At 35.1% G+C, this 24,330-nt stretch overlaps 1 long non-coding RNA gene across 4 annotated transcripts in view; it reads left to right on the top strand.

Moving 5' to 3' along the window:
- LOC122217434 overlaps positions 1–23,929 on the top strand; it is an 88,774-nt gene extending 64,845 nt beyond the window's left edge. For all 4 annotated transcript variants that reach the window (XR_006201486.1, XR_006201485.1, XR_006201483.1 and 1 more), the window contains 4 exons: positions 10,262–10,368; positions 20,327–20,457; positions 22,329–22,370; positions 23,336–23,929. This is a non-coding gene — a long non-coding RNA (uncharacterized LOC122217434). The remainder of the gene's footprint in view (positions 1–10,261; positions 10,369–20,326; positions 20,458–22,328; positions 22,371–23,335) is intronic.
- The last annotated feature ends 401 nt before the right edge of the window (positions 23,930–24,330 follow it).

The raw sequence follows: 24,330 nt of genomic DNA, 5'->3' as shown, positions 1-24,330 counted from the left end.
GTTATCAGAATACTGATATCCTATTTGTATAGGTATTTGCAACAAGAAACACAGTAGGCCTTTTTACTTATTCAGAGGGTTTAAAACATGAACCACAAGTACATCCTCAAACTACTGTTTGATTGTTTCTAACTTACTGTCTTATAAATGGTGAAACAAGACAGACTGATTAGAATTCTATGTATCTCTTATGTGAAAATGACTTAATATCTACAAATGTATTCTCTAGAGTGTCAGCCACATGGTTTAGTGCTTACTAAAAGCACTTTCACCATTGTCTATCCTTTTATTCATGGTAAACACACTAAATTAAATATTCTGTTTCTTCTAGAGTAGATTAAAAAATTATTTCAGTTAGAATAGAAAAATATATATGTTATATATGTCATATATATATATATATATATATGTAATACATATGTTTTTGCATAGAGATAAAGTCACTTGATCTCCTTCTCTCTCACACAAACATCCAAAATGCAAGGCATGAATTTGAAAAAGAAACACTGAAAATCAAGTATTACAAAGAGATGAGCGATAGGTTAAACTCTTCTAAGAATTTCAGAAATATTCATAAATAGTACACTTAGTTTATTATTCTCACATTGCTTTAAGACTAATCAAAATCAACATTACCTGTATTCCTATTCTAACCTTAATTCTAGTCAAGAGAAGGCTGCCCAAATACCACGTTTCCCCATTAACATTTGTATTATGCCCAAAATAAGACAAAAGAAAATTTTATAGGGGCACCGGGGTGGTTCAGTCAGTTGACTGTCAGACTCTTGATTGTGGCTCAGGTCATCTCACGATTCATGGGTTCAAGCTCCACACTGGACTCTGCGCTGACAGTGGGGAGTCTGCTTGGAATTCCCTCTCTCCCTCTCTCTGCCCCTCCCTAGCTCAGGCGCTCTCTCTCTCTCTCTCTCAGAATGAATGAATGAATGAATGAATGAATAAATAAACTTAAAGAAAAAGTTTCATATAACTGGACAGCTTTGTTTTGTTTGTATCTCAGGGGAATATGTATTATTTACAATTTTACAAATATATATTATTTACAAGTATATGTTATTCATGTAATTTATATTTTGTAAGTTATTTTTATATATTATGAATAATATATATAATCTAAAAATACTTTGGGACAAAAATATCATCAATAATAAATAATAAAATACGTAAATAATATATAAATGAAATAATCATAAATAATAAAATTATTTTTTGTAGTAATATGACTAAATATGTGTCCAGTACTTATTCTGTGCTAGACACTAAGTAGTTTGAATATATTAACCCCCATACTATCCACATCAACTCCCTGACACATTATTATTATTATCCCTTTACGTAGATAAGGAAACAGTCTCAGGGAAGTTAAATTACATGCTTCAGTTTTCCCAGTTGCTAAATAAAGAATAAAGGAGAAAAATAAAGACTTAAACTCTAATCTGGCTCCCGAGTCAGTCTTGCTAGACTGCTGCTCTAGGTCAAGACCGCAGTGTAGATTTAACCAACAATTCTGATTTTAATCTACATGTTCTTGGAATGTTTGATGAGTTTTTAATTTAACATATATATAATCTCTTTGTTCAGATAATTTTAAACACGTTTCTACTGAAGAGACAAGTAAGTGTGAAATAAAAACTATTTGATGCTGTTTCCATTGTTTAAAATGCTATACAGAAAAAATCCTGTTATTGTTTCTAACACTTCCATATTTTAGAGGGTGAATACACGAGCAGCATAGATTCTACTACTGCCCTTAACTATTCGCTTTTCCTTTCCCTATACAAAAATGATGTATCCTTTCTTATTCCATGTGATGTTTAATGCCCCTGTTGAAGTACTCTTCTCTCTACTGGGATTCGTTTTTCCAATGGGATATAATACATATGACTCCAAAAATAACTAGCTTCAAATGCCATAGTTTCATTGATCTAGTTGGCTTAGATTTTCCTTCTACCATAAAAATTGTTTGTCCTATTGACTCCTTTCATGCAGATATTGGAATGAAAAATACACCTACAGCAGAGACCCTCAGCTCATGTGGAACATGACTGAGAAATAAATTCTTCTAAGATAGGAAGATTTGGTGCCTGTGCCATGATGAAGGGAGAGAAAACCCAAAGCCCAGTAGCCTTCCTAAGTTGAAGACATGGAGCTGAGAGTCTGGGGTGAAAACAGTAGCTAGACTTTGAGTTTGAAAGAGGAGAGAGAGCTTCAGAGAGAGTTCTGAAAAACTGCAGAGTTCCTATCTCAGTGTGTCAACTAGTCACTGCAAGAAACTACCCAAGACCAGGGAAGGAACACCCAGAAGAGTAGATGTCAGTGCCCAGGACTCACACTGGACAGGGAATACCGCCTATTCTCACCAGCCAGAGTACAAACCCACAGTGTCTGAAAAGTAATAAAAAATTACTCGGCTTGCAAAAAGGCAGGAACGTACAGCTTATGATAAGGAGAAAAATCAATCAGCAGAAACTCGTCTATAACTGAAAAAGAATTAACAAAAAAGGACATCAAAACAGTCATTTTAACTGTATTCCATATGTTCTAAAATCTATATGGAAACATGGAAGGTATAAAAAAATACTCATATAGATTCTTAAGAATAAAAACTATAGCATTTGAGATGAAAAAGTTACAACATAAAATTAATGATAGATTAGATACTGAGGGGAAAAAAAGATTAACAAACTTAAATACGGAACAATAGAAGCTATCCAAAATAAAACACAAAAGAATTTGTCATGTTAGATAAAAATTAAAAAAAAAAAAAGTTAGGTATAACTAACTATGTGCTTCCTACAAATAATTCACTTTAAATAGAAAAGTGTAGTGGTAAAGGACGGGAAAAAGACACCACAAGTTAACATAAAGAAGAAAGCAGGAGGGGCGCCTGGGTGGCTCAGTCGGTTAAGCATCCGACTTCGGCTCAGGTCATGATCTCACGGTTCGTGAGTTCGAGCCCCACGTCGGGCTCTGTGCTGTCAGTCCAGAGCCTGGAGCCTGCTTCAGATTCTGTGTCTCCCTCTCTCTCTGCCCCTCTCCCCCACTCACACTCTGTCTCTATCAAAAAAAATGAATAAACGTTAAAAAAATTTTTTTAAAAAAAAGAAGAAAGCAGGAATGGCTATATCAATATCAAACAATGTAAACTTAAGAACAAAGTATATTACCAAAGGAAAAAAAAAAAAGACTATGTACCTAGTCACAGATATTCAAAATGCATGCAGCAAAAATTGATGGTACTGCAAAAAGAAATAGAAAAATCCACAAGTATAGTCAAAGATTCCAATACTGCATTCTCAATAAGTGACTAAACAAGGCAGAAAGCCGCTATGTAGCAGACTAGAACAATATTATCAACCCACCTGCTTAATTTATATTTAAGGAATTCTTTTTCCACTAAATACCTAAGTTGGAAAAGACGAAAAATTTTAAATCAGTTATCCTAGCCTTCACCTCAAGATACAAAAAGCAAACAATAAAGAATTAATTAAATCTAAAATACACAGAAAAAGACATATAATAAAGATCAAAACGGGGTGCCTGGGTGGCTCAGTCGGTTGAGCGGCTGACTTCGGCTCAGGTCATGATCTCACAGTCCGTGAGTTCAAGCCCCACGTCGGGCTCTGTGCTGATAGCTCAGAGGCTGGAGCCTGTTTCAGATTCTATGTCTCCCTCTCTCTGACCCACCCCCGTTCATGCTCTGTCTCTCTCCGTCTCAAAAATAAATAAACGTTAAAAAAAAAATTTAAAAAAAAAGATCAAAATGAAAGTCAATGAAATAGAAAATAATATAGAATTTTTTTAAAAAGCTACATCTCTCAGGAGATTAATAAATTAATATACTCCAGCCAGACTGATCAAGAAAAAATGAAGACGTAAGCTATTAATGTTAGGAATAGGATAGATCACATCACTACCAAGTCTACAGATCTTAAAAGGAAAATAAAGAATATTATTAACAATGTTAAACCAATAAATCTGACAACCTAGAAGAAATGGGTAAGTTTCCTAAAAAACACAAATTGCTAAAATTCACCCAAGAAGAAATAAAAAACCTGAATAGCCCTGTATCTATTTCAAAAATCAAATCTGTAAGTAAAAATCCTTCCACACGAAAAAATAAAAATAAAATAAATTAAAAAAAAAAAAAAAAAAAAACCTTCAGGCCCCTGTGGCTTCACTGGTCAAATCTACCAAACATTAAGGAAAAAGACAAACAAAACAACATAGTACAAGACCTAAGTCCTCCAATTCCCAAACTTGGTAAAGGCATTCAAATAAGATTGCAGACCAGTATCTTCATGAACACAGATACAAAAACTCTAAATTATTTTAGCATATCAAATCTATCCATTGATACATAAAAAGGATAATACAATATGACGAAGTTGGGTTCATCACAAGAATGCAAGTTTGATTTAAAATTCTGAAGTGAATCTATGTAATCTACTAGATTAACAATGCTAAGGATAGGAAAAACATGTGATCATCTCAGTAGATACAAAAGAAGCATTTAATAAAATCCAGCATTAATTCCTGATAAAAATTCTCAAATAGAAATAGAAAATAAATTCCTTGATCTGATAAAAGGAGTTTATAAAACAAACAAAACAAAAAACCCTGGAGCTAATATCACACTCAATGGTAAAAACAACTGAATACTTTCTCCCTAAAATCAGAGTAAGTCCAGGATGCCTACTCTTAACATTTTTTGAGATATAACTGACATATAACACTATTTTAATTTCAAGTATACAACATAATGACTCAATATCTGTATATATTGCTAAGTGATAGCCACAATAAGTCTAGTTAACATCCATCTCCAAGCATATACATTTTTTCTTGTGATGAGAACTTTTAAGATTTTCTTAGCAACTTTCAAATATGCAATAAAGTATTATTAACTATGGTCACCAGACTGTAATTACATACCCGTGACACTTATTTCATAACTGGAAGTTTGTACCTTTGACCACCTTATTTTGCCCAACCTCTAGCCCCTGCCTCAGGCAACTACCAATCGCTTCTCTGTTTCTATGAATTTGGATTTTATGCTTGCACCATTTCTATTCAACTTTGTACTCAAGTCACTAGGCAGTGATTTTAGGCAACACAAACATAAGAGTCATCCAGATTGGGGAAAAAAGTAAAAATGTCTTTGTTTTTAGACAACATGATCATCCACCTAGAATATTAGATGGTATCAACAAAGAAGTTACTAGAACTAAGTGAGTTTAGCAAGATTGTAGGATAAAAAATGGATATAAAATCATAAGTTTCCATAAACTGGCAACAAACACTTGAAAAATAAAATTCTAAGAATCCCATGTAATATACCCTAAAACTTATAAAACTATTAGGAATAAATATGGTGGAAAATGTTAAAAACACTATAAACTATAAAACATTTTTCAGAAAAATTGAAGAAGATAAAAATAAATGGAGACAGAGCCTGTACTCATGGGTAGGAATTGCCAATACTGTTAAGATATCACTTTCCCCAAATGGGTCTATAGTTTCAGTACAATGTCAATTAATATCCCAGCAGGCTTTTCTACAGAAATTAACAAAATCACTTAAAACTCATGTTTAAGTACAAAAAGCCTAAAATAACCGTAACAACATTAATAAGGAGAACCAAACTGGAGGACTAATGCTATCTGATTTCAAAGCATATCATAAAGTTATGATAACCAAAGCATATCATAAAGTTATGATAACCAAGATGATAGGTTTTAGAGCACATTGGTCAATGGAACAGAATAGAGAGACCAGAAATAAAACCACCTATATATGGACATTATTTGAAAACATACAAAAGCATTGTATCTTTGTGGAAGCAGGATTATCTTTTAAACAAATGGTTTTGGAACAAGTAGGAAGCTGTATGCAAGAAAATGAACTATGATCTATCTTTTCCCATTATATACAACTTACTATGGCTTTCAGACCTAAAATGTAAACACTAAAACTATAAAAATTCTAAAAGAAAGCATAAGCTAAAATTTTGGATGAGGCAAAGACTTCTTAGGTACAATTCCAAAATGATCTTCAAATAATAATATTGGTAAAAATGGACACTGGCAAAATTATAAACTTATCCTATTAGAAAGACACTTAAGAAAATGCAGACAAGCCAGAGAGTGGGGAAAAATTATTATATCACATAAAAGATCTATATCAGAATATATAAGTACTCTGAAAAATTAATAATAGAAAACCAGCAATCCACTTAAAACTTTCATAAAATTTTGGAAGAGATGGTTCACCAAGGAAGAGAGATGGATGGTAAATAGGCAAAAAGAAATATGCTTAAAATCATTGGTTATTAAAGAAATGCAATTTAAAACCACAATTAGATACCACTACATACATACTAGAATACCTCAACTAAAAAGATTGATCCTAGAAATCAGTAGTGAATATGTAGAAAAACTAGACCTCTCATACATTCCTGAAAGGAATGTAAAATAATAAATCCAATTTGAAACGGTTTGTTAGGTTCTTAAAAAGTAAATATCTACCAAATGATCTAGCCATTCTGCCCCAGGATATTTATCCAAGAGAAAAAATATATGTCAATAAAAATATCTTTACACTAATTTTTACAATAGATTTTTAACAGTCAAAACCTAGAAACAGCAGATGAATGAATCAACAGCTGTGGTATATATACACAATGAAATACCACTCATCAATGAATAGGAACTACTGACACACATTAAAACATGGATTGATCTCAAAATAATTATCCTAAGTGAGAGAAGCCAGACAAGTAGTATACACCGTATGATTCCTATTGTATGAATTTTTTAAAAAGGTAAACTAATCTATCATGAGAGTCTTAGTCACTGCCTAAGATACAGGTCGGGGAGAGGCAGGGCACAAGGAATCTTTGTGGGTGATAAATAGGTTCACTATTTTTTTTAGTTTTTCAACGTTTATTCATTTTTTGAGAGACAGAGAGAGAGCAGAAGTGGGGGAGGGGCAGAGAGAGAGGTAAACACACAATGTGAAGCAGGCTCTAGGCTCTAAGCTGTCAACACAGAGCCCAACATGGAGCTCGAAAACACGAATCACAAGATCGAGACCTGAGCTGAAGTTAGATGCTTAACTGACTGAGCCACCCAGGTGCCCCTAAATAGGTTCACTGTTTTGAAAGTGGTGATTATTTAATGGATATACACTTGGGTCAAACTTATTAATTTTTACATTTTAAATATGTGCAATTATGTTCCTATAAAGTTGTTAAATGGGAAAACAAAGCAAGATTAGAATTAGAAATTACACAGCTTCCCGCACTATATAGAATAGAAACACTTACATTAAGCATATTAAAAACCACAAAGTGTCTCTTTTATCATTTTCAAATCACCTTAACACAAAAGGTTAAAGGTGTTTTGACTTCTTTTCATACAGGCATCAAGAAGGGTATATTCTCAAGAGTCCATTTTATTTTTAAAATTTTTAATGTTTAACTTTTAAAGAGATTCAGAGAGAGCAAGCGTGAGCAGGAGAGAGGCAGAGACAGAGAGAGAGAGAGAGACAGAGACACAAAATCTGAAGCAGGCTCTAGACTCCACGTTGTCAACACAGAGCCCCATGTGGGGCTTGAACTCATGAGCCAAAAGATCATGACCTGAGCCAAAGCTGGTCGCAACCGACTAAGCCATTCAGGCGCCCCTCAACAGTCCATTTTAGATTTTGCAAAGTGATACACCCATTTGCTCTCTGGGGCATATACCCTAAAATACATCTCCCTTTGTGTTCAGACACAGAATCTGTTTGCACCACCCTTAATAAACTAGGTATCTGATGTTTGCTTTACTTCAAATACTTTCATATTACCTCACTGCTAAATTCCATTATATAATATGCATGTAAGTTTTTATTTCAAATATTCATTCAATAACCATTTCCTGAGCAGCCAAAATAGGCAGGCACTGTTTTGGGTCCTACCTTGGTAATAACAAAGAAAATGATATGGTCCTTGTTTTCAGGGAATTAAAGTCTTTTAAAGGATGAATTCATGTAAATAAATACCTAGTGCCCTGTACTATGCATATGCTGAAGAATTATAAAGACAGAACTGTGAGAAACCAAAGAAATGTTCAGCCTGGTTCAAACCAAAGGTTTGATCAGGAGCTATCCGTGTGTGGGCAATGCAAAAATATGTTTTGTGGACTAAGTACCAAATAGGCTGTTTTAAAGACGAAGAGTTGGTGAGGCTGACAGATGAGGAAAAGATATTATATACCAGGCATATGGATGTCTCAGAGAACTGGAACCAAAACTAAGTATCATCAGTAAGAATTTGATGAGAATGTTTAACGTGTAATGTGCCATTGCTACAGTCTGACCTTTATCCTGAGAGTAGAGGAAAGCTTTTAAAGAATTTATGTAAGATACTGATATCACACCAATGCAGAGAAGGAATTTACACATTGATATTTAACCTTGGGTTCTTAAAACATAACAGAACTGTTACCAAAAAAGAGTATCAGTGGTTTACCCAAATCTTTTAAAGTATTGATTTACTGATGGCTTGAAAACCTAAATGCTTTCATATTATTGTCCTGTCAATACCCATTATCAAATAAAGAGATGGCCATAACATTTTACATAGGAATTCTCTTTTTAATAATTTTTGCATCTTTGAAGTAATCCATACGTAGAATACTGTTTTCCACTCCTATCTGTCCTCTATGTCATCATAATCTTAGTCTATTGCCTGGACAGTTCTGGGCTTTAGAGGAAACACTTTCCTGGAAACCTAAGTTGATTGAGAAAAAAAATTGTGCCCATCATCTCTAATTTCATGACTTTTCTCACAAGAATAAAAGCAGAATTATGCACAGGATAACCAGTTTTATTAAAGGAAAAGGATGAAACCTGAGATCCTTGAAAATACACAGAAGAAAAGCATTTGACATAGCAAAGTTTATTAGACTCATCTTTGACATTTATTCTCCCAAAGAAATAAACTTCAGCCATTTACTTGTTCCCTTGGGTTAAAGGTTCCTTCCTCTTACTTGTTTTAGTTAAGAGTATTGTTGATCCCTAAACTTCCACGATCAAATTCTTGAAAGAGATCAAACCTTAAAACTTCTCTGGTCAAGTCATTTCAAAAAACAGAAGCACAAAAACTCAAGTGCAATATTCCTTAAGGTGGTACACATTAATATCATCAAATATTTGGAGCATGCACAGCATAGACATAGCTTCAAGTTCTAAGAACAAGGAAACATTGGATCAACACTGCATGTATAAAAAGTCTTGATACTTTGCAAATAATTGATAGAATATAAAATATTCAAAGATATTTCCAGTCAATATATGCCTATAGAAGATCCTGTTTTTTCTAAATATTAGAAAAATATTAAGAAACGAAGCTCTGATTTTTTATAGATGATTGAGTAAAACTCAGTCAAAATTAAAAGTTAATTCAAGAAGAGTTACTATTGGGCACACATAGTCTACAGGAAACACCTTGCCAATAATTACCTGAAAACATTTGTAGAATTAGCTATTTTCCATATCAATTGAATATTTATTGACTTTCTTTCTTATCACCAGATGCCTATAATCTTCCCTACAAACATCTTGTCTTTTCCATTTTTGTTCATATTTAGTTTTTGGCAACTGCAGCTTGTTTAATTATGTTGGAGCAAAACCAAATTTAGGAAAAACTGTAGATTACAAAAATTTTTCTTTGGCTTACCTCCCACCTGCAGTGTTTCATGGAATAACAAACAGCATTTCTCTCCATCAATGTCTTTCCTGGATTCCTGGAGTATTGTTCCCACATTCTCTTTGACTAAACTCTACTGAGGTGTTAACTCCTAAAAACACATGTGAATATTTCTATGGGGTTTTTGCTTTCTTGATAATAGGTTCCACTGTGAAAAAGACAGATATGCAGTGCTCATGATGGCAGCCACATTCATTATCAAAAAGTCAACTCTGTTTTTGAGGGTACATAGAAAGTGTCTTCCAACAATAACTTGATCATTCATGAATTAAACCAGCATTCATGTTTAAAGAAAGTAAAATGAAAGCATGCATATTAAATTTGTGCTATTTTCAGTTAAAAACATTTTGCCCACGAATTTCTAACTCTTGCATGTAATCTCCAGTTATGTTCTCGTTATAGTATAAAATGTATAAAGGATGGGTAAAAGGGAGTAACAGTAAAAGTTCTTATGTGCATAAGGATTAGGTATTTTACTTCTGAACACAGGTCACCCATTGTACTTCGCATCTCACCTGAGGCATGCTGGCCACTCCGGTCCACCAAATGCAGTTCCCTTGGGACCTACGCTGAATGGACACTCAAGGTCTCATGAGGTAAAAGGCTAGGACACTTGCTCTTTCTGACCAGGCAGTGCTGTGGCTGATTAATATCCACCCAAAGCCACAATCACCTTCTGATCTGAGGAGCAGGTGACGTAGAGATTCTGAAGTGTCTTGATAAATTATGCAGGCATATCAAACAATACACATAACAGATTAAAAAAATTTAGTTCACTAAAGTGGTTTGCTTTGTCCTTTTAAGAACTGAATCTAGATAGCTCATCGTCAATTACTGACAACTCCCAGCATGACAATGCTGAAAAATTAGTATGACATGAGTACCACAGAAGAGCTGTTTGCTTTCGCAGTGAAGTATTTGGGAAAGGAGAGAGGAAGGGAGAAATATAAAAAAGGTCATTTTAATAGTCTTTGAAATTTTTCTTTTTCCATTCTTTCTTCTAGAAGCACAAGACCAATTTATTCACAATATTCAATGCCTTTCCAACACTACATCTTATCCTAAGCCTTCCTTCCTCCTTGCCAATACAAATTATACCCATCTTTCAATCATCTTTTAAGACGCACATAAAAGGCCAAAATGATACCTGTTCCATAGTCCCATTTTGTAACCATCCAATCACCATGTGATGCCTCTGACAATTATACATATGCTATCTGCACTTAGAATATCTTTTCTGCTACAGTCTCAAAATATAATTGAAATACATAATTGTTATTTTGCTTTTTGTGTTTACCTCATCACCTTAACTGTTTAGTAATTCTCAAGTACAAGAACTTTTCCCATCCATTGGCCTTTTAACAAATATTTTGTGTTTAAAAAAATTATAGGGAAAATGATTCACCGCACCACTCTGCTCAAAATTCACAATGTTAACTTGCATTACATAATACATGGGGATTTTCAAAAAAGTTACTTATAGTTTGTTAGACCACATATTGTTCCATAAAGAATTTAAAGCAATGAAAAAAAAAAAAAACCATTAAGCATGTATACATTTATCTTACCAATATATACTAATAATATATTAGCAATTAAAACTAAGATGCTTCTAAAACCAATATATTAAATTCAACACTCTTTAATTTTGTCCTCATCAGAGGAAAACAGCTGTTTCATGGGTTGTCAATGGTCTTTCTAAATTTCATTATTATGACAAATGTAAAATATCTTTAACATATATATACGGGGTTGTATGTTACCTAGGTGAAAAGGGAAGGATGCACTGGGCCTATGAATCATCTCAAGAACATAAGCAAGAATTTGGTTAGCCTTTATAACTTTTTCTTTTTAAATAAGAAAGTAGAAAGAGAGTAAGTCAGCTGACATCTGATTCCTTGGCTGGACACATAAGCCCTTCCAAATGTGGCCCTGTTCAGTCTCCCTCCCCTACTCAAGCCATCAAAGGCCCACCACCATTCTTCCACACAGAGACATAGCAAGTTCAAAAAAATCTGAGCCATCCGAATGTGGGCCTTTCTGGAGAAATAAAGTAAACTTTATTTGGCTAACCCCCTCTTCCTCCAGGATCCAGCTTTGATGTAACTTCCTAGGGGTCTCCACTCTTACTTTGCCCAATTGGGGTATCAAATGACCATACTTTTTGTTCTCATTATACCTAGCCCCATCCTAGTTTAGACTGGACATTCCCATGTAAAAACAATACCCATTTTATTCTCATTTTACTCTCAATAGTGTCTAGGCTGATGGCAGATTAGAGTCACAGGGTTCAACTTAAAATCAGCCTTCATCAGGAAGGTCAATTCTTGGCTCTCACTTCAAGGCACCCCTACCAGCTACCAAGCGGGTTTTATCAACACTAACTAACTGAAGCCAACTCGGAAAAGTTATCAAAAATACTGAAAGGAAACATATGGTCAAATAGTGGCTGTATTATTGCAAAGGCCCACAGAGGCAAGAGCTTTAGGAAATTTTCCCAGAAATATTCCCCTTTTGATTTTCATGAGCTTGAAGACAGAACATGCCCAGTAACATAATAGTAATGTCAAATTCCAAAGGCAACCCCGTGATGGCTTTGCCAGCATATAATTCACTTGATAGAATTCTAAGGCTTTCAATTCTCATGACTCACACTTTGGTGATTTGAGATTAGGCCACAAAAGGAACAGACCCAACTTTCACTAAGGGTTTGCCTGAATTTTGCAAGACATTTTCCAGTGATAACAAACAATGCTATAATATAGTTATTGACAATTCAGTTCCTATTTGAAGCACGTAATTTCTCCAATATTTTTACTTGAAATGTTTAAATCTATGACTAGTGCTTTGAGTTAATCAAAATAAAACATATTGCTAAATATTTAAGTAGAAGGCAGGGCTAAGGATGGTGCCTGGGGTGAAGATATAAACTCAATTCTTAACACGCCTCTTTCAGTGTCTAAAATTTAGCAAAGAAATGATGTTACGCTGCTAGGTTCAGGGCCAATGAAAACAAAGGGAAGAATTGCCATACTGGCACATCAGTAATGCATACTGCCTTGAAACCTCTATCTGGCAGGAACTCCAGGGGAAGATTTTGATAAGGTAATACTCATACTGTTTAACATCAACCTTTAAAAGTTCAGGTTTGAGGTGAAGAGGCCATTCAAAAAAAAAAAAAAATTCAAATGGATAACAAGTACAAAACACATTAAACCCTTTCTAGTACTCAAACAATTATAAACTTACATAGGCAACATTTTTCTACTATCAACTTGGTAAAGTTTTTGAAAAGAAGAAATATCCACTGACACTGATGAGATTCTTGGCACTCTCATGCTCCACTAATGAAAATGTAAAAGAATAGAGCTATTCTGTAGAGCAATTTGATAATATTAAAGACCTCTCCAAAATAAACAAAGGCTTTAGAGCCTTTGACTCCACAGTTTTGGTTGATTGTTCCAATAGAAAAAAATTCAAAAATGAAATCAGAGGGCGCCTGGGTGGCTCAGTAGGTTAAGCCTCCAACTCTTGATTACAGTCCAGGTCATGATCTCACGGTTTCATGAGATAAAGCCGTACATCAGGCTCTGTGCTGATGGCAAGGAACCTGCTTGGGATTCTCTCTCCCTCTCTTTCTGCTCCTCCCAGGCTCTCGCTCTCAAAATAAATAAACATGGGGAAAAAAAACAAAAAAACATGAAATCAGAATTTCTAGACAGGAGGCACATGCAGTATTTTTAATTCCTGCCCTCCCCCGGCCCCATAAAGGTAATTCTGAAATAGCCCAGTTTAGGAATCACATGTTTACGAAGACTGTTAATGTCAAGAAAAATGTTCATTAAATGTTGTTAAGTGATCAAAAGCAAAGTACACCTTATTGTTTTATTTTTAAAAAACACAGAAACACACAAATCCAAAGCTGAAACTATAGTCAGATGTTAATAATAGATACTTAACTTCTAAATAATGAGATCCTGGAAAAGGGATTTATATGTGATTATTATTATTTTAGTTAATTTGGATTTTCAAAATGTTAGATATGCATTGTTTATGAATTAATAAGTTATTTTACAAGATTAATATTTAAGTATCTATTATTTCATAACCTAGAATTACCTCAAGTGTGTTTTACAAATGGTAGATCCTTAGGGCGCCTTGGTGGCTTAGTCAGTTAAGCGTCCGACTTTGGCTCAGGTCATGATGTCACGGTTCATGAGTTCAAGCCCCATGTCCAGCTCTGCGCTGACAGCTCAGAGCCTGGAACCTGCTTCAGATTCTGTGTCTCCCTCGCTCTCTTCCCACCCCCCCCCGTCACACTCTGTCTCTGTGTCTCTCTCAATAATAAACATTAAAAAAAGCTTTTTTAATGGTAGATTCATTTTCTCTACTCAAGATTAACAGTCCTGAATGCCTCAGGAGGGGTGAGCCCCCAAATTATATATTTTCAGATGCAGAAAATAGTTTGAGAATACTGTAGCCTGCAACAGAAATTTTGTATTTATCATAATCCCTGTTACATATGTGATAAAATTATTAACTGACTTTTGTAGCATATCTCAGTGGTTCTCAAACTTTTTGATCTGAGGAACGCTCTACATTCTTAAAATTACTGAAGACCCCAAAAGTTCTTGCTTATGCATGTCATTTATACTGACCATCGACTAAATTAGAAATTATTTAAATATTAACTTAGTAATTTGCTTAAACTCAATAACTCATGAATGTTAGCACAAATAACATTTCATAAAAAAATATTTTTCAAAACAAAACAATTAGTAAGACAAATGGCATTGTTTTACATTTTTGCAAATTACTACTTACTAGAAGACAGCTATAGTATCGTATCTACTTCTGTTTTCAATCTGTTGAAATGTGTTGTTTTTGTTAAAATCTGAAAACAATCTGGACTCACACAGAGGTAAGTTGGATGCAAATGGATGAGGGAAGACTATTTGGAACTTTTCAGCCTATTTTGGATATGCTTCTTTGATATTATGACAAAACTCAACAAGTGGTAGTTTCCTAAAGGTTAGTTGCAACATGGAATCTGAAACCTACTGATAAGCTTTCCTACTCTGTTCCATGAAAACCCTCGGTTTACCTTGCATTTTCAGTGAATTTTTACCCATGCCTGAATTTGTAACAGGATACCTTCGTCATCTGGAAAATACTAGTTGTCTGACTTATGCCAATTTTGTATGGTTACACACTTCATTACACAGTATTAAAGCATCAATATGAGGCAGCTAAGAAGCTCATGATAGTTAATGTAGGTTTCTGAAAAATTACAATTTTCATATGAAAGCTCACAGTTTATCTCTGATAACAAATACTATGAGTTGTCCTTGAAGTGACAGACTTCCTTCATTCACTTTTGAGAAAATGGCCTAATAGCCATGTCTGAGTAACTTTTCTGTCAATATTCTTTTAAGTAAAATGGTATTCCATGAAAAAACCAGAAAGCTCAGCTCACAGGCCATACAATCCCTATGCTCTTTCCCTAATGACGGCCGCTCTACTCTGGTACGCAGCGCAAGGGCTGTATGTGGATTTTTCATTTCATCACACAGAGCATTAAGCACTTTTAGTAAAAATTAACCATTGGAACTACTTAATCAAAGATATTGTTAAGTGAGAGTGTGTAGTGTAAACAATATAAGGACCACTAGTACATGTCGGTGCTGTTCCCTTGATTCATGTCAACAAGCTAACAGCTTTACCTTACTTTTGCATCATCAGTGAATGTGGTAGCAAAGTGAAAATGGCAAATAATACCTTATTACTATTATAAAAATAATTTTAAGCCTGAAGACCCATGAAGGAGTCTCAGGGACACACTGGGGTCTGCGGACTACATTTCCCAGCTCTGATCCACTAACAAGATGAATAGGCAGAAGCTCTCCTTCCACCCATGAAAACAATGCCCATAGGCTCCACATGATGAACTTTCACGACTAATACCCTCTTAACACTTCTGCTCCCAATAGTTCAATTCTATACCCAGCAGTGTCCCCTGGTAAACTGCCTCATATATGTTGCATGTGGTCTACCTATTGTCATTATTCTACAAATTAATGACATATTGTGTAAGCCAGTGAAATACAAGTGCAAAAGAAAAAGAATTGAAATCGCAATCTAAATTCCACAAATGGAGAGATTTTTATCATTGAATTTACTACTGTATCCCCAGCCCCTTGAGCAATGCCTGACACATAGGAGACATGTACTAAATGTTTAAGGAATAACTGATTTGTTGTTTCTTTGAAAATAAGGGGAATCTCTTGAATGCCTTTTTCTAAAGGCAAATAATGTGCTGGAAAAACAAGAGTAAAAGAAAGAAGTGAGAAAAATCTAAGAGTCTGTAATCTCACTGTTTTATGGTCTTGCTCTAAGGATATGGAAATTAGAAATCAAAGATACCCTAAACATGATTTATCCATAAAAGTTGAGAAATTACTCCCACTGATTAAAAGAAAAAAAAATTCTATCAAAAGTCTTTTTATTTATTTCTCATTTACATTCTGAGGATCCCCTTCATCATCAAGTATTCATCAAATTCTGCCAGTATTTCCAGGAGCCCTTAAATTTGTAAAAACCAAGGGCAAATTGATGCCAGCAACATTTCACCTTGCTGATGCACCACCACCATCTAGTGTCAACAACTGGTAACTGCAAGTTTTAGTCGACAGACCTTTGACCTTGGCTTCATTTAAAATGTTTCAAGGAAGGAAGGAAGGAAGGAAGGAAGGAAGGAAGGAAGGAAGGAAGGAAGGAAGGAAAAGAAAAGAAAAAAAGAAAGAAAGAAAGAAAGAAAGAAAGAAAGAAAGAAAGAAAGAAAGAAAGAAAAAGAAGATGTACTGAGATGCAAAATCAATGTTTCTTGAACTCCCTTCTACAAGTTTTGAATCACCTTGATGGGAGTTTCAAATTTCATATACAAATTATATTTTGAGACTTAATACTGTGTTAAGGGTATCCACGTTATCATTCTAAAAGTTTTTATTCTGGGACACCTGGGTGGCTCAGTCGGCTAAACATCAGACTCTTGATTTCAACTCAGGTCATGATCTCATGGTTCATGAGATCGAAACCCATGTCAGGCTCCATGTTGAACATAGAGCCTGCTTCAGATTCATTCATTCATTCATTCATTCATTCTCTCTCCCCACCCCCACCCTCTCCCCAACTCACACACTCTAAAATAAAAAAAATAAAAAATAATAAAAAAAAAAAGTTTTGTCCCATCTCCTTCTACTATTTATCTTTTCAGAGTGAAGCTTCACTTTGTGACCATTCTCTATGTATTTGCTCTTGAGTAATAAGAAAAAGGGGTGAATGACAAGGTTGACCTAACTTGTACATTTTAGCTAACACTGTTGAGTATAAAAGCATAAAGTATACAATAGGAAGTATGATAACTTCAGTACTGTGGAGTAATAAGTGACATACATATCAGAGGTTATACACGGTTGATCTATTACAGCAAAGAGAATGCAAAGATACCAAATGATACCTGCTGAGCCTGGTGCCACCAAGATGGGAAATGCAAATTGCCACTTTTCTTCTCATTTCATGAAATTTAAAGGAACCCCAACAATACTTTTCTTACTGAAAGGACCTTCCTAGAAGTCTCTCTCAGAATTGTGAAATTCTACCATTAGAAGTAATTTTATGTATGGAAATGTTGAATCACTATATTGCACACCTAGGACTGATATTACACTGTATGTTAACTAACTGGAATTGAGATAAAAACTTAAAAAAAAAAAGAAGCAATTTTACATTTATAATGGCAATTTCTGCTAGAATGTATATTCCTAAGGAAGAACCTTGTCAGATATTTTAAGCCCTTAACAACTTCTTGATACAGTTAGTTAGCTGAAAGTTAGTCTAAGCCACTCACACTGTAACAGGGAAGCAGGCCACAGGTCTGGAAAGCTGGAGGTCAGCAGGCAGATGGGAAGCAGCAAGGAGATCCAAGGGAAGACTGGGGAAAGGAGGGCACAATGTAGGAGCATGTGTTTTCTCAGCACTCCTGAGAATATCTGATTTTGCAGCCTGGATCCTTCCAAGAAGATTCTATATGGCAACATCAAATCCTTTTGAAAACCACACTATCCCTAAGTTGATTAGCTCTATAGGCTTTACGTTAAAAGTAGGACAATTTTTAAACTGATTATTAAGCAGCAGTTTGAATCTAGGCTCAAATGCTAATGTGAAATGCAAGGGTGTGATTAAAGATTCACATGGGCAGCACATCCCCTCAGTGTCTGGCTGCATTTGTTAAGGGCATGTTTACCCAGTTAGTCCTGCAATTGTCTCAGACCTGTGGCCCTATCCCAGGGGAAGCCTGAGGGAAGAGGACAAACATTAGGAGTCATCACTCTTTCTGTACCAGGGATAGCTTCATGGGCATATGAGCAATGTAATCGTACAGGGCCTCATGCTTGGAAGGGTACAGCCCTTGGTTTAATGCTCAGCTGTTTCCACACTAAAATTCTTCTGAGCCTGAATTTTTTTAAGTGAAATCCAATGGTATAATAGACATGCACTTATGCAGATGAGCTACTCACACTACGCATGTCTGCCAGCTCTTGACTTCCCATTCAAAAATAGTGTATCCAATGCCCCTTGAGCACAGAATTCCAGCAGGCCCATGATGCCTGGGAGTTCAGAAACACTCAAAGTGAATCCAAAATATAGATATTACATCTACGATGGACTACCTTTCCATTACAACTAAAACTTAATTCCAATGAAGAAAACTCGTTTGTAAGAAACTTGAATGGCCAAGAAACCCTATCATGTCCACTCTTACACTTTTCCCTTATATTAGCCATCCACTAATGTTGAAAGTGATGACAAAGGACAATGTGGGAAGGGGGCGCCTGGGTGGCTCAGTCAGTTAAGCATCCGACTTTGGCTCAGGTCATGATCTTGCTGTTTAGAGTTCAAACCCCACATCAGGCTCTGTGCTGACAGCTCACAGACTGGAACCTGTTTCAGATTCTATTTCTGTCTGTCTGTCTGTCTGTCTCTCTCTCTCTCTCTCTCTGTCCCTCCCTCACTTTCACTCTCTCTCTCAAAAATAAACATTAAAAAAAAGTCGTGTTTTTGTTTTTGTTTTTTTTTTTAAAGAAGGATGTGGGAAGAGGAAAAACCACAGTCCCTTTTTCTTTGGGTTTTTCCTTACTCATCAATAAGTTGAAGGTAAAACAGTGTTGGTAGTCTGTAGATATATAAGCTATATTCACTATGTGAAATAAAAACAGTAGACATTGTTTTATGTGGCATTTTCATTTTTCTGGTAAGAATGAAATACACATGCCCATATAAGCTACAAAATGCAAATTATACATTTTAGTGATGTGCATAGTTGGCAAATGTTCTTATTTTTATATTTAAAACAGGCACTGCACAACATAAACAGTAAAAATCATTCTAATAATTTATTTTTTCTTTATATATAATGACTTTAACAAATAAAATCACCTTGATAAGTTGAAAGCCCATGGAAGAAAACCATGTGTATTTTGGAACCTTTCACATTTTCCTTGCCTTTTGAACAAAGCCCCTTTCATTTGCACTTTGCACTGGGCCCCACAAATTATGTTCTTTACACTTAGTAGTGTTAACTCTCTCAGACCAGTTATGATATTCCTTGGGGAAAAGTCAGCTGTCAAAATATCATTTCTTTTTGGTGAAGGCTATAATCCTTTGTCCTCTGAGAGCATGCCCTTCCTCTCCAAATAGGATAAAAGATGTATTACATAAAAATTAAAATGTTTACTTTTGTTTATTCATATTCAGAAAATCTGTGTTCTTCCTGTAAAGACACATTTAGAGAAAAAACAAGAGACTTCTTTGTTTCTAATTTTGGAAATAGAAATTTAGTCTTTACTAGAGTAAAACAACAATAAAGACACATTTTTCATGTAGCAAAATATTCTATCATATCCAGTGTATTCTCTGTTAAGATATTTGAAGAGACATTCATAGTTTGAGACCACCAAGACCATTTAAATGCTTTCCCTTTATTCACATTGGAAACCAAAGCTGAGAATATGTGACTTCCTTGGTGCTCACCTCCTCTGAGGACATCTCCCCACCATTTCCTCCACACTCTGTGCAGAGCCTGATGCAGGGCTCAGGCTCACCACTGTGACATCATGACCTAAGCTCAAATCAAGAGTCAGACACTCGACCAATTGAGTCACCCGGGTGCCCCTGAATATGCATAGTCTTAATGCACCGATTGTTTGAGGATGTTGGCAAGATGAAATAAATTTAAAAGTATGTCAAGAAATAAGGCCAAATCTCAGAGTCCATTCATTCTGTGAAACAAAAACCACACACACAAAAAAAGCAATCATATTGCCTTTTTAAATAAGTGGTATGAGTACAACTTTAAAAACACTTCTCAAACATACTTTTGTTTGGTCTCAATACAAAATGACTATTGCACAAACAGTGTAATTAGGTGAAATAGTGTAATGATTATACTCAAGAACAAAGTCACCTTTTTTTCCCTTTGTATACTGATGACTGCAGGAAATGTATGAACACAGAGAAACTTGCTTTACTCTCTAAGTATTATTCTCTCCTCCGGAGTGGAGCCACTGAGGACAACAGTCCATCAACCCATGAAGCCACCCTAAGGAAATAATACTTTCACCTTCAAAGTAAGTACAGCTTCTGCTTTCAGAAGCAGCTCACTCTGTCTGCTATAGAGCAGATATGCATCAAAGTTGACTTTCAACTTGTGTCTCCCCAAGTCAAAGGGAAGTTAAAGGGAAATAAAAGTAACTGCTTTTTGAAAATTACACTGATCACTGACATTACTGAAAAGTTACAGGATGAATTCATCCCAGGGTTCCTTACTCACAAATTTAAAAGATCAGAAACACTGACTGGCCCAATGTTACACAGCTAGGAACGGGCAGAATCAGATCTTCCAGCCTGGCCTTACTCCAGTCTTTACCCATTTCGTTCCTCTATGCAGCTGCTCCTATAGATCAACTTGTTGCCCTGCAAGGGCACTATGATTCTCATGGGTAAACATTTATGTAAGCCTCTGTAATCTAAATAGTAAGGTTTCTATTTGCTTAATTCCAAACAAGTGATTGAGTTATACAGAATGAAATAAAATTAATACTGATTATTCCTTTCAATTGTTAACATTTTTACTGCTTTAGTCACCAATACAGTATTAAACACTTCAAAGTTGCTAAGAGACTAGATTTTAAGTGTTCTCACCACAGAAACAAATAATTATGTGGTATTCTAGAGGTGTTAGCTGACAGAATGGTGGTAATCATATTGCAATATATAACGCAATATACAAATGCATCAAATGAACACCTTGCACACTTTAAACTTACACACAATGTTATGTGTCAATTCCATGTCATTTAAACAGAGAGGAGAGAGAGAGAAAAAAAGCAAATATATCAGACCAGGGCAATCAATACTCTTTAAGAAGAGGTTTTTCTCTATTAAGTGAAGTCTAAGCCCATATGTTATTATTTTCTAGGATTATAAAGGGCTTCTCCTGATAAAATGATGAACTATTCAAGAATAGAGACGCTGCCCACCTTTCTAATGTGGCTAGATAGATTAAATTAACCATATGCTGTGAAGACTTAGTTATAAATACTGGAAATACAACAATGTACTCAGGGGCAAATAGTGCCTTATACTGGGAGGGGGACAGGATTTCTTTTTTTTCTGTGTGAACATTTACCGCTTTATAGGGTGAAAGAAAAGGGTGACAGTTTGTTCAGTATAAAATACTTCCAAATATATTCAAGAAATTGCAAACTATTTATAGAAAGGCTTTGACAGGTTTGAGGGAGAACTCGACCTTCTCTTTGACCTCACCAATTCCCACATCAATATATTTCCCTATGGCACAAAGGTACTAAATTATCATTTCAATATATTCTTCAACTAAAAGAACATCTAGAAAGTAAGGACAAAAACACTGAATCTTCAACAATGTCCACCATACATTCTAATGTAGTAATACCTGAATGTCCGTTATTACTTCCTAGCATTTATCTTTACTGTATTTTTTCCTATTTTGCCCTATGCCCATTTTCATAAAAAAATATGTCATTCAGCCTCACATTTTGTCACTTCTTCAAAAACTTTAAACTATAAGATAGAATGACTAAATGTGAGCATCAACTTTTTAAGATGTAGATGTTTATGTCTTTGAAAATCTTTCATAAGTTTAGTCAGATGTAATTATAAGTTTACTCACATACCTTTTAGTATATAGCATACAATCTTTCATCTAAAAATAACAGATCAACGGCCTGTTCCACTAGAATCTAGGGTCTAGGGTCTAGATGACTTCTGCTGATAACATTAACATGTATTAAGACTTAGGTTTGCATTTTCTTTGTTAAAGTCAGTGAAGTGATGAGAGCAGGTGACAGGCAAAAAAGAGAAATTTTACAATGATCAGGAAGACTTTTCCAACTCCAAAATTCAATTAAATTAATAGAACCAGATGACTGACTTTTGTAATACAGTATTTATCTCCCAGGGGGAAGAGAAACCTTGAGTACGTAGTCAAGACCAGAGAGGAGTAAGTGAAATTACTTGTAGATCATGATTTGTTTTAGATTTTTTTAGTACGTCAAAAACAAAATTCATTTTGTGAAACAAAAAGTGCATAAAAATGCATCTGTATTGCATTTTTGTAGAAATGGTATTGGGTACAGCTTTAAAAACATTTCTCAAACATACTTTTCTGTTTGGTCTCAATACAAAATGACTACTGCAAAAACACTATAATTACGCGAAATAGTGTATTTATACTTGAATTCATACTTAAATTTTTTAAAATTCACAATTTTTAACAAAATATCTCTACCATTTTCCTTAGAATTATCACAATGTAAAATAGAAGGAATAGATCAACAAATGGCCAGAAACACAAAACTTTTTGCTAAACACAGAAAAAATTAAATTCTCCTCCTGCTCTAGTCCGTTTTCTGGCTTATGGTATTGCCAGTCACCCTGTGGTGAGGACTAGAAGACACAAGCGTCTCTTCCCTCTCATTCACAATCTCTATCTAGTTGTTTTGCAAATTCTGGAATTGTCCTCCCCATACAACATTTCAGTCTGTTCCTTCTCTTCCCTTTCCAAAGCTGCTAGCACAGTTCAAGTCTTTATGGTCTTTCAGATGGACTTTTATGAAACTTTCTGTCTGGTCTCCCTGGCTTTGCTTCTCTCTGTCCTCAAATCCCTCCTACACTCTGTTGCAAGTTTTGGTCAGAAAAACAATATAGTCACAATATTCAGTTATTGAAAAAGTTTAATGGTTTTCACTCCCTATAAAGCAAAATGCAGTCTCCTTAGCAGTACATTCAAGGTCCTTTCTCATTGGACCCCAAGCCACATCATCATTCCTTTACCTTCCTCATCTAATCACATAGTGTCACTAGTAAGGCTCTTCTGCCCCTTAGTCCAGTTAAACTCTGTTCTGTCAGAGAACACCCCACAATTCATAATGATCCTGACATTTTCCCCCATGCATTTCTTTTTAGAAAACTGCATACCCCATCTCTTTATGATGTCTACCATTAAAACTAAAGATTTCTCCTCTGAGTTAACTGCCTCTTCCTCTGCCAACAGAAATGGTGCACAATAAACACCTATGAATTCCTCAATCTCTGCATTATTCTGTTGCCAAAGAGCTGGCCGAGGCCTCCTGAAAGGGGGATGGTGGTAGTGGTGTCCCTGTTTGTTCTCTGACTGCACATACAGGCCTCACTCCTCCTTGTGCACTCCACGATGCAACCCAGAGCCTAGCATGATGTTCTGGGGGTCTTTATGCACTTGAATTCGGTAATGGATCAGGCCAAGAGATCTGCATAAAGACAATGCTTAATCCAAAAGAGTTAAAGACAGAAACAGGATAATCTACAAGGAGCTCTGGGATTTAAAACCTTACTCTCTCTCCCTATTTTACACGCACTTAGGGAGCTAGCTAATTAAAGAAATCCTCTGGAGAATTTCTTGTGAAGGGAAGAATTCTTTCACAAAGCAAATAATCAACCCTTAATTTATAAAGTACTTATGGAGTTAGGTGCCTACAGTATCATCAAATGGCATTTGAGGGACCCCTTATCATTGTCTATGTAAGCAAGTAACTGTAAAGGAATCTTTAAGATTCTCAAGAAAATTGGGGAGTAAGTGATTTAAGCTCTTAATTTTGATCTTCTACAAAAGAGTATAATAAGGCTTTATTTGCTTTCCTATTTAAGCTTTAAAACATAGAGTACATCAAAGAATCTCCACAAGTAACACTGTATTATTACATTTATTTTATTTCAGGCAAAAGGCAATAAAAAGTTGTCTATGATTAAAATAAAGGGTCTATTGTGTTATTTATAGATCTTTAATTTGGGAGCAAAATTTTGACACTTCTTTCTCAATCTAAGTAGTGATAATTTTTTTTGAAAAAACTCTACTGTGAAATTTGTTGTTGCTTTTTTTAAATGATTCTCCAACCAGGGGCAGATGAACTGAATTTTTACTA

This window comes from Panthera leo, chromosome B1 (genome assembly GCF_018350215.1).
Source record: "Panthera leo isolate Ple1 chromosome B1, P.leo_Ple1_pat1.1, whole genome shotgun sequence".
NCBI classification, from domain to species: domain Eukaryota; kingdom Metazoa; phylum Chordata; class Mammalia; order Carnivora; family Felidae; genus Panthera; species Panthera leo.
This window is presented reverse-complemented; position numbering and strand designations above follow the sequence as displayed.